Consider the following 12443-nt stretch of genomic DNA (forward strand, 5'->3'; position numbering starts at 1 on the left):
TTCTTTTCTTTTGTTGCATGTTTTCTTCCCCTTAAGTCTCCAATGAGACTCTTGGAAAAATATTCCCCAAACTAAACACACTCCTAGTGAACCACTCCATTGCTGAATTGGAGAGTCTAATTCTGTGGAAATCTAAACAAAGTCATCTAGGAACATGGAACAAGATAGTTTGGAGGAATAAAACCACCACTACAAGGGTAGTAGGGGTACCATTTCAAATGGACTACAACAAAGCTTTGTATGATCTCAAGACAAAATTATATGACTCCAGTAGAAGCAGAGTATCTACCATGAAATCCATGTTTTTATAGAAATTCGTACATTACTCTCAATAGGGAGGGATTTTGTTTGTTTGTTTGTGTATTTTTTCCAAATCCTGTTCACTTTGCCACCAAAATCTCAGTCATCGTTTGTGACTGCTACAAAATCATCACCACCCCTATGGCTACCTCACACACCTCCAGTCCTGAAGGTAGTTTTTCCTAGCAACTCTTCCTGGGACCAATGGTCTGCTTTCAGGGAATGTGTGGAAATCCCTAATAGACTCTTGCCAATTCCCATCACCTTCCCCAGTTGTCCACTTCTTATTCCACCAGACCAATATAGTTATTGATTCAAAATACTTTTGGTAGCTTTCATCTGAGAAGCTGTCCCTCATATCTCAGTCTAAATTAAAGGCTCCTTTCTGCCTTCTGTTTCATCCTTTGAAACTCTCTACCATTCAACTTACTATGTTACTACGTAAAAGCAGATTAAGGCATAGTATGTAGCCAAGATCAGTAGTTCAATAATTGTACTGAATAACAAGTAAACAGGAGTCAAGGCTATATAAGAGCTGAGTATTCTGCATTTTCTAAAAGCAAAAATTTTATAAATGGCATTTAACTTCTTCAGGGAATGCTCCCTAAAATGTATTTAATACAAAATGTCACTGAAATACAGTTCTGCTGCACTGTTAAGGAGAATGAGTGCATACTCATTTGAACATTTGGGTTTTATGTTGTTTGCACCTTGAAGTAAATTTACTTGGGAAAGAGCTGAGTAAAAGAATTAGAATGGCAGCCCCAAAGCAAAAAAAAAAAAAAAAAAAATTAGAGGGACAATATAGATATTGTCCATTCATTTTACAGAATTTAGTGAAGGCATTTTCTAAGACAAGGTGGGGAAAATATTTTATTAGATTTAATAAAAGAACATTCATTCACAGATTTAGCTCTAAGACCATTCATATATATGTATGCAATATATGAATTTTGGGGTCAAGAATAAAGTTGCACTGCAAAACTTTACTTCCAAATAATTAGTTCAATGAGTGAGTTATCCAGACAAGTTCAGCTTTTATTATTTAATAATAAAAATGGCCTAAAGAACAAAATATTTTAACACCATACTAATTTATATAATGTGTAATGTGTTCCAAGATACTATTATGTTTTCAACCGTATAAAACTGTGCATTGAATGAGCCAAAGTTAGAGGTCCCAAATCAGATTTAATCTGAGGATCAACTCTTTCCTAAAATACTGTAATAAAATTTTTTTATTTATAGCATAGACCTAGTATTTTCTTTAACATGTTATGTTACTTAAATTTACTGAACCTCAATTTATTCATTAAGAAGATAAGAACAATAAAAATAGATATATCTATCTATAAAGATTAAAAATGAGGTAATACCTCTGACTCTTGATGGTCTTAAACAGCTTCTTTTAGGTCACATAATAAGTGTGCTGGAATTAGCTTGGGATGGGAAGATAGTCTCCAGAAATTAATGGCTATTTTATAATCTTAATCTTCATCAAGTTCAAGAGAATCATAACTGAATGTCCATATTCCTATAGAATTATAACACATAACTCTGTGCTATAAAATTTATAATCTCCCAACCTGTTTATTCAGACATCTGCACTGTTATCATAGAAGTAAATATAAGCAAATGTCACAAGGTAGAGGACTGAATCAAGTATCTAGATTGGGTCAGCAATCTATGTTCCATGGATCAAATCCAACTTGCTGCCCATTTTCTAAATAAGTTTTTCTTGAACATAGTCATGTTAATCATTCACATATTATTTATGGCAACTTTTGTCATATGATGGCTGGTTGAACAATTATAATAGAGACCATATGGTCCCCAAAATCTTAAATATTTACTACCTATCCACAGAAAATGATTGAAGAGTCATTGTAATTTAGGAAATTATGCAATGCAGGAAAATAAATCCATACTATAATTGAGGTTGACTTTATTTGCTTGGCAAAGACAATTTCAAAATGAGGGTATGAATTGGAATATAAATGCAGGATACTTTAAGAATACCCCCCCCCTTTTTTTTTCTAACAAGACAATGGAAATCAATCATAGATTTTTGGCAACTGTGAAAATAGGCAATTCCTATTCAAATTGCTCAGAATAAACTTTATGGATTTTGTGTATGTGATTGTGTGCATGGGTGGTGTGTGTGTGTGTGTGTGTGTGTGTGTGTGTGTGTGTGTGAGAGAGAGAGAGAGAGAGAGAGAGAGAGAGAGAGAGAGAGAGAGAGAAAGAAAGTAATGTATCATAATGTATCATTATTGGTCCCGGATTCCTCTTTCATTAGTTATTCAAGGACTGAAACCCAAGGACTGAGCAATTTTAACTATGTAGTTTAGTATCTTACATATTAAGAGCTCTCAACAAATGTTTGATGATGGTTATACATCAAATTCATTGTAGTTGGTCTCAGTGGCTAATTCAGGAAAGATTACTGATCTTCCTCTTTAGGAGAATTTTTACAAGTGAATATACATGCAATACAAAAAGTATCAAAGGGAAAATCCTGCACTGAGGTAACTACTGTTCACATTTGTCTTTTAACACATTTAGTATTCTTCATGTCTCTGTACTTTTTTCTCTTTCTTAGCTTATACAACGCAAAAAGGGCTTTGTTTCTGCCTTTTTTCATTACAGAAATCTATCAGTGCACTTATATACCATTGGTTTTAGTATTCCAAGAAGGAAGATTTTCCCATGGATATATAAACACATTGCATGTTGTTTTAATAATTAGCAAGTGTAAATAAAAATGGAATATTTACAAAAATCTTCTTTATTCATGATCTGTCTGCTTTAACAGAATGAATTCCTGAAGTAGAAATTCTCTGCCAAGATGTATTTATTTGTTCATTTGTTTACTTACTTGCAGTTTATGTAATAATCACCACTCCTTTTTTATGTTTTAATAGAACCTTTCAATATCACAAACATATCAAAAACATTCCTTAATATACCAGAAGGACTGTGAGGCTTATTCATAATTCATAAATCCAAAGGTCAAAGTTGACATAAAAATATTAAAAAATATTTGCTTTTACTGCATTGGACCTAAAACATGTTTATCCAAACACACAGAACTTCTCTAGTGGCATAAAATTAGGGAGTGTGTACTATTATTCCACATTTATATCTTTGTGTATATGAGAGGAGTAATAGCAATATGCAAATACTTACATTATATCTAAAATAATGGGAGCAGATTGACTATAGGAATTAAAATCACCAGAGAAATGGATTATCATAGCTTCCTAAAGGTTATTATATGGAAGAAGGAATGAAATAAATCACAAATATTACTTTACAAAGAATGAATATTTTTAGCTTGATTTAACTGAAATGGTCTAATGTTTCCTTTAAGGTATTTCTTCTGAGATTTATAACATTTCTTCTAAAATATTTTAAGTACATCTCAAGGTAAAAATTGTGCTGATTTTGCACAAGAGGCAAATTAAATTTCCCAATTTAATTTTTAAAATAACCTATTGTATTACTTATATAGTAAAGTATTATGGTCCTGATTGCTTTATGTAAGAAATAGCTTTTATGTATTCTATAAATTAGATAATACAATTGTCTATTATCTAAAATGAGTTATTTTCCCCTTAACCAGTGTGCTAACTTTATGTATTTTATTGGTATTATAAAAAATTCCAGATTGATATTCATTCAAAATTAAATAAACCAAACTGAAAAGTATATAGATAATAGCTAATCACTGAAAAGAAAACATTAAGTTATTGATCTTTAGAGGCAAAACAATGGAGAAAGGAGAATGACAGATATCTCTCTTAGAAGGATTATCTAATTTTCTTTTACATTAATCTTATAATGTTGAAATGTCCCAGACTTGTTCAAAGTCTGACCTGCCATTAACTTATCCTTGCACAGTGAGGAAATTAGGTCTTGACTTGAGTCACTGTTTTTAGCAATCAGCAATTATATTTCTAGAATTTTCAAGATCTTTCACACTATAGATTTTATTCCTTTGAATTGAAAATTTAAGCATAATACATATTTGGTTATCTCAATGTGGCTTTATTGCCTTTATCTAAAATTATACTGAAGCCAATTTTTATGACTTTATTTGCCATGTGCTAATCAAAAAAAGAGTACAAATGTAATAACCAGATAGAAAATTATATAAGCAAACCTTTCAGAAGTTCACATTCAGATGAGTGATGGGACACACATGAGTCTCTGTGATACTACTGAACGCTACTGTTAAGAAAACCCAGGAACCAATGGTACAGAATAGTAAGGCATGATTAACACAACCTCCCTCTGGTTCAAGTGAAATATAGAGTAACAAAAACTACATTGCAGACATCACTTTCAAGTACACAGTGAAAGATTCCTGCTCTTCAGAAATTTTTTTTATATATTGCTATATAAATGATGATTTTAAAATTTAGTCTTGAGGATTTAATTCTGTTCAAATACACTCAGAAAAAAATAATAGTTGAGAGATTGAGAAAATATTATAAAAATTGCAAAATATTGATATTTGTATTATAAAACATATGGGAAATCAAAAAGAAATTTGGATGTGGATGTGATTAAGCAATTAACAAAGAGGGGCAACCAAGTATGAACAGACGTATGAAGAGTACTACCCTACTGGTTTCCAGAGAAGTCACAAGGACTGCAAAGTCAGAATATTATGTTATATTCATCTTCCTGCTTAGGACCCAAAGACCACAGTCCTTTTTTTCAGAATTTTCAGAAATACCCATGTAGCTAATGTCATTTGAATAACTCAGATGTGAGGTTCCCCAACTAATTGTCAGAGATACTTCTTGTCCTCTCAAATTTAAAGGCATTCAAAACTTTCATCTTAGATACTGTGAGCTCCTTAAAATTTACCTTCCCAAATGTTTAATTTTCTATAAAACTTCCTATTACATGTCATGAATGTGTGTACAAATGCTCACTTTCCTTGAATTAGATTTACAGTGTCAAAGTAAATGCAACTTTTAACATATTTTTTACTTAATCTAGATATCGCCAATATAAATCTATATCACTGGTATTCATTTTCATCGATTTAATGCTCATATTATCTCATCGTTTTAGTTTGACAGCTCATTAGTTTGAAAAAAATCCATGTTTTAATCATTGATCTTACTCTCATTTTTGCCATATGAATTATGATTCAATGACTATCTATCCAGTGAGCAAATTCCTAATTACAAATTCCGAATGATACAATAACTAAGTCACAGCATTGTCTGTGCCACTGGACAAAACCAGGATACAAAACCACACAATCTCCTTAATACTAAGTAAACACCTAAAATATCAGTAGTGACTGTGATAGCTAACTCTTACTGAGCATGCCAGTAAGTCTCTTACTGAGACTTCAAAATATGTCACATCCTCATTTGATCCTTCAAAACCCATTGAAATTAGCTACCTTTCATTGTGTTGCTATCTTTTATTGTGTTGCTAAAAACTCCCAAACACAAAAGACCAAGTATTACGTTCAATGCCATACATCTATGAAATAACAAAGCTAGGAAAAAGCAGAGGTAGAAACTGAAAACACAGATTTAAACTAGGACAGGGGCCCCAGGGAATTTTTTTTCCAAATTACAATGGTTATTCTGATATTTCTATTCCTATGTGTGAATTTGAAAATTACTTGAAATACATTTTCAAACTTTCAGATTTTAGTGGTGATTCATAATACATTGAAATATATAGATTTAGTTGGGCACAGTAACACAACACAGCTACTTGGGAGGTTAAAGCCGAAGAATCACAAGTTTGAGGTCAACTTTGGTAACTTAGTGAGACCTGGTCTCAATATAAAAGATGAGAAGGACTGGAGGGGTAGCTCAATGTTACAGTAGCCTGGGTTCGATTCCTTGTACCAAAATTACAAACACACATATGTATACATACACATATATATGTACATCTGTACATTCATATGAGGAAATAAATGAATGTATATATTAAATATAAAAATGAATATACATATTCATACTAAAACAGTAACAGTAAAAAGATACTTATGTTCATATTTCTGAAAATCTTGAGCAGAAACATCATTTCAGTGTTGGTAAAAATAGTGCCCTAATCTTAGTTTGAACATTTTAAATTTGCTATTCGACCAGTTTTGACCTATAAAAATGGTACTTTCTTACATTTTAACATCATTCTGTGAATGGGGCCTATGCAAACTGTAGGATAGCCATCTATCCAAAGGTTGGATTAATTTTTCATTATTATATCTCACCAAATTTCTTTAACAATTAATTAAACTATAGTAGGAATAGCTATGATATTTATAGCCAATGAATGCAATGAAATTTATTGAATGTGTGGCTCAAAATACAAAATTTATAACAGTCAGTGTTTTACGATCTGTAAAAGGAAATACAAACTGTGTTCATGAGAACTACACTAATCATGAAAAGTTAGGCTTAATAAAGATATTCAGGGTAGGATTTATGAAAGAATTTGCATAAAACCCAAAGATGGATCCCAGTGACCTCTTAAAGGTATGTTGCAATACTGCATAACATACTGAATGCCTCTTTTTAGAAAAAAAAAAGTAATGAAATAAAAAGTGAGAAGCTATTAAGAAGAATAATAGGCAAGCATAGTTATGTTTCACATAGCTTCTATAACCATCCAATGCATGACATATATTTCTTTTAATTAAAGCATGGTAGAATGCAGGAATTTGGTAATCTGTCTCATAATGCTCATAAGCTTAGTAGCAATAAACTTTTCTAAATACAAAGTTTGAGAAAATGCTGTGCAGGCAGATGGTGACTATGAGCCTCAAGTCTCTCCCAGAGCTGCAAACAATACCATCTGCTGCTCTGCTGATTTCTTTTTTGTTCATTGGTATCAAATTTAATGGGGGATCACACTTTACATTCTAATTTCACATCCGGGCCACAATGGTGAGCACTGTCTTCTCCCTTAGTGTAAATTCATTCAAGTTAATAAGGGATTTTGTTCTACCTTAAAAAAATCCACTCATTATAAGGTCACAGAAATTGAATTTATCCTTCTGTCTGAAATCAGTCAAGACACAATGCCAAATTTATGAATAACACTTTCTAGACACTACACATTAGGTAAAAATGTACGGATCCCTAAAGGAAAACAAATACTGTAATATCTACAATTGCTCTATCTTACTACCTTGCAAGAGTTTTCAGGGCAAAGCACATGGGAGAGAAGTAGATGAAACATAGCAAACTTCCTATTGAAGGACAAAACTGAAAATCTGGGGAAACAAGGAGGATAGAGATCACAGGAGACAGTCCTAGAGATGAAACAGCAGCACAAAATACAGAAATAACTCTGGATACCTGCAAAAGGACCATCTCCAGTGTTCAAAAGAGTGTTGATCAGCAAATCTAGGTGAGTAAAAAAACATCACATCTCATGAGGTAACAAGGCCTGGCACTTACAGTGGGCTGGGAAACATGCCTTTTTAGTCAGAATGGAAAATCACTTGATTTATGTGGTTTGTATAGATCACACAGAAGCGTATTAAATATAGAGAACACTTAATTTTGAACTAACATTTATTTAAATATCAAAAGCATTAAAAGTAAGGGGTTGGGGACTTAGCTCAATAGAGCAGTATTTGCTTAGTACATTCAAGGCCCTGTGTTTGATCCTCAGCCCTGAGGGGGCAAAAATATTAAAAGTTAGACACAGAGGATTCCAACTGCTTCCAAAAATATCCATAGAAATAAAAAAGAGATACAGCCTTCACATAGGTAAAGATCATGTGGTCTCATACAGAAACAGAAAGTAGCAGAAACACAAAGAAGCAGTAAAATGAGGAGAAATTTTAATCAATTAAAGCAGGTACAGATATTAAAAGTAACCCACAAAAGCTTTAAAACTGTTATAACTAATCTATATGTTTGAATAAGTAGCAATGAGACTTCCGGAGATTAAATTTCCCCGATTTTAGTCAGAGTTTTCACTGCTATGACCAAAAGACCTGATAAGAACAATTTAGGAGGAAATGTTTATTTGGGGGCTCATGGTTTTAAAGGTCTCAGTCCATAGATAAACAAAACCATTCCTTGTGGATGGAAGAGAGGCAGAACATCATAGTGGGATGGTGTGGTGGAGGAAAGCAGCTGGAAACATGGCACCAGGAAGCAGAGAGCTCCACAAGGACAAAATATTTACTCCAAAGGCATGCCCCCAGGGACCCAACTCCTCCAGTCACACCCTATTTACCTTCAATTCTACCCAGTTAATGCCTATCAGTTTGTTAATCCCTAACATACTAACTAGGTTAAGGCTGTCATAACCCAATCATTTCACCTCTAAACCTTCTTACATTGTCTCACATATGAGCTTTTAGGAATATCTAATATGTAAACCATAACCTCCTCCAATAGCAACATTAAAAAAAAAAACTGAGAAAACTAATCATACAACATCCTCAAAGTCAAGCAAATCATACAATATGAGTTTTGTTTTTGTTTTGTTTTTGTAAATCTGATACAGGTCAGAACAGTGAGAGTTTGTGTCTGTATTGTCTGAATTTCCAACCATATTTTCCCCACTATGGTAGGAAAGGAAGTTTGACATGCTGGAATTGGTAATGAAGTCTAAGACCATCTCTGCAAAGGCTAAAGGGTATTAATCAAATTTGAACTCATGCACAGTAGCATTATTGTTGGATCATTACAAATTATGCAGCCTGATGTGTATATCAAATTTAAAAAAAATTTGAATGATCAGGGGCTTAGAAATCTTCATAACACCATCTATGTGTTATATAACACATATATAATTGGAACCAAAAAAAGGAGGAAAGAAGAAAAGAGGCAGAAAAAAAAGTATTTCAAGAAAGAATAGCTCCATTGACAATTTGATTAAAAAATTCATCTATATACATCCTAGAAGCTTAAAATCGTAGAATATGTAAAAAGAAATTTATTCAGAGACATACCACAAGCTAAGATTGGAGCAACTATATTTTTTTTTTAAATTCTCGAATTATAGACTCATCATGTTCAAGGAAGCCACAAGATTAATACCTGAATTCTCATCAGAATCTATGAGGTGAGCAACAAGGAGAATAACATACTCAAAGTAGTACAAGGAAAAAAGCCAACCAGCCATCCTGTCTTCATTCAAATTCCCCCTCAAAAATGTAGATAAAATAAAGATATTCCAGAACAACAAAAAGCAAGAGAATTAACTGCTGCAAGATCTTCTTATAATATTCAATGAAGATGTCTTTGACAATAAGAAAAAGTGACACCAGATGATTATTCAAGTCCATAGGAAAAAAGTAAAGAGCACTATAAATTAGATATTTGTGCAGTTCACATAAAATAACCAACATATATATTTTCTCTCATATTTTCTTTTTATTCCATTAATAGACACAAGTTTATACCACACAATAATTATAATACTATGATATGTGAATGGAAACACACTTTTGTACTTCAAAGAATCAGAAGAAAAAGTAAAACTGTATTTTGGAAGAAAATAATTGTAAACCTTATATTTGATGAGGAATTTGTATGCAGAACATATAAAAAACTCTTAGACTATTATAAGGCAAAAATAATCAGATAAAATTTTGGAAATATTTGAACTGAGTTTGCACCAAAGAAAATAATACAAATAGCTAATAAGCACATAATATTCAATATTATTATCATTAGGGAAACATGTTAAAATCTCAATTAAGCCACTGAATATCCTCTAGAATGACTATATTCAAAAGGTAGATAATGATAAAGATTGCAGAATATATAGAGAAACTGGAACCCTCATTTATTGCTGGTGGTAATATATTTGGTGCAAATACTTGGAAAAAATAGGTCGGTATTTTCCTAAAAATGTAAACATACACATACTACATGATGAATTCATTCAACTCTTAGCTATTATCTAAGAGAACAGTAAGTCTATGTTTGTATGAAAACAAAAAGCATCGTACTTGTAAATGTCTGTACTATTTAACTCCTGCATAGCGACTTTACACTTCATAGCTGAGAATTGCAAACAATCCAAGTTTCCAAGGTAAATGTATAAATAAGTTGTGGTTTGTCCATTCAATGGAAATTGCTAGTTATAAAAATAAATGAATTATTTGTACATGTAATAATAAGTATATATATCAAAATAATTATGATGGTAAGAAATACATTCAATTTTGTACACTGTATGACTTTATTTGTACAAAATTCTAAAAAATGCAAACTAGTCCATAATAACAGAAAACATCACTGATTGCACAAGGACCATAGGAGAGAAGGGGAGATGGGGTAGCCACAAGAGTGCTACAAGGGCCAAGAGGAAATTGGGGGACTGATCCACATATTCATTATTTAAATTAAGCTTTTAATTTCATAAATATATACATGTATCAAAATTTAACAATTAGCATACATTAAATATGTACAATTTATCATTTTTGAATCAAACCTCAATAATGCTGTTTAAATGTCCAGCCAGAGTTTCTGTATGCTGTACACTGAAGGACTTCAAAATGGTGAAATGTGGTGTGGATTTTAGTCACTACTCATTTTTTAGCTCCTGAACACTTATGCTTAGGGATTTCTTTTACTCAGCACAGACATTCTAATTAAGGTCAACTCTCTCAGATAAAAATGAGAAATATCTAACTGCAGAAACTACTTTTACTTTCCTAGAAAATATAAGTAATTTTCAGGCAGTAACTTGAACCATGGTCGAAGTATGAGACTCACTTTATTTTCTTGCTAAATTTTGGCACTTTTTTTTTTTTTTCCTGAAAGCAGAGGGCAGGGGCATGTCAGAATTAAAGACCTGATAATAAACATGTAGCTTGAGGTAGGAAAAGGCAATATGAAAATGAGTTTATTTTAATTAAGAAATGATAAGCTTTCAACCCTGGAATGAAACCCACTTGATCATGGTGTACTATTTTCTTAATGTGTTTTCGAATACAGTCTGCTGACATTTTATTAAGGGGTTTTGCATCTATGTTCATCATCAATTGGCCTGAAGATTTCTTTCTTTGATGTGTCTTTGTCTAGTTTTATTATCAGGGTGATACTTCTTTCATAGATGAATCTGGCAGTGCTCCCTCCTTTTCTATTTCATGAAATAATTTGAGGAGGATTGGCATTAGTTTGTCTTTAAAGGTCTGTTATAACTCATCTGAGGAACCCTCTAGTCCTGGGTTTTGTTGTTAGAAGACTTTAAATTTCTGTTTCAGTCTCATTACTTGAAATTGGCCTAAGTTTCCTATATTTTTATGGTTTGATTTGAGTAGTTGCTCTGTGTCTAGAGATGTGTCAGTATCTTCTAGGTTTTCCTCTTTATTGGAGTATAAATTTTCAAAATAGTTTGTAATGATCCTCTGGATTTCAGAAGCATCTATGATGATATTGCCTTTTTCATCTCTAATTTTCTTGATATGTGTCTTTTCTCTCTTGTGGCTAGTTTTAATAAGAGTTTATCTGTCTTTTTTATCTTTTCAAAGAACCAACTCCTTGTTTCATTGATCCTTTTTTATTTTTTACTCTCAATTTTACTTCTGATCTTAATTGTTTCCTATGTTTTACTTATGATGACATTTGTTTATTCCTCTTTTTCTAGGACCTTCAGGGGTAACATTTGATTATTTATATGGATTTCTCGGGTTTTTTTCAAGATTAAATATTTTGTCTTCATTGTCTGAGGTTCTGTCTTCCAAGTGGTCTAGTCTGTCGGTGATGCATTCCATTGAGTTTTTATTTGGTTTATTGTTTCCTCCATTTCAAGGACTTCCATTTGCTTTTTTTTGAGAATCTCTATCTCTTTGTTGAAATGATCTTTTGCTTCCTGCACTTGCTCTTTCAGCTTATTGGTGTTATCATTCATGCCTGCATTTGCTCTCTTATCTCATCCTTTGCTTTGCGGATCATCTTAATCATGTATAATCTGAAGTCCTTTTCTGACATTTCTTCTAACATACTGTCATTGGATTCTATTAATACAGAATCTAGATTTGTTTGGATCATTTTCTTCCCTTGTTTTTTCATGTTGTTCCTCTATCTTCCCCTCTAGCAGTGCAGATCTGGGGTATTGCAGATTTCCCCCTATAGGCTTATAGTGGTCCTATAGGTTTCCAAAACCCTTTCTTTAAGGGG

At 32.4% G+C, this 12443-nt stretch overlaps 1 long non-coding RNA gene across 2 annotated transcripts in view; it reads left to right on the plus strand.

The window, feature by feature from the left end:
* Positions 1–910, plus strand: part of LOC306645832 — a 296125-nt gene extending 295215 nt beyond the window's left edge. For both annotated transcript variants that reach the window (XR_013759740.1, XR_013759741.1), the window contains exon 5: positions 37–910. This is a non-coding gene — a long non-coding RNA (uncharacterized lncRNA). The remainder of the gene's footprint in view (positions 1–36) is intronic.
* Positions 911–12443: the final 11533 nt, after the last annotated feature.

Source organism: Sciurus vulgaris (assembly GCF_902686455.1).
Source record: "Sciurus vulgaris genome assembly, chromosome: 15".
Taxonomy (NCBI): Eukaryota; Metazoa; Chordata; class Mammalia; order Rodentia; family Sciuridae; genus Sciurus; species Sciurus vulgaris.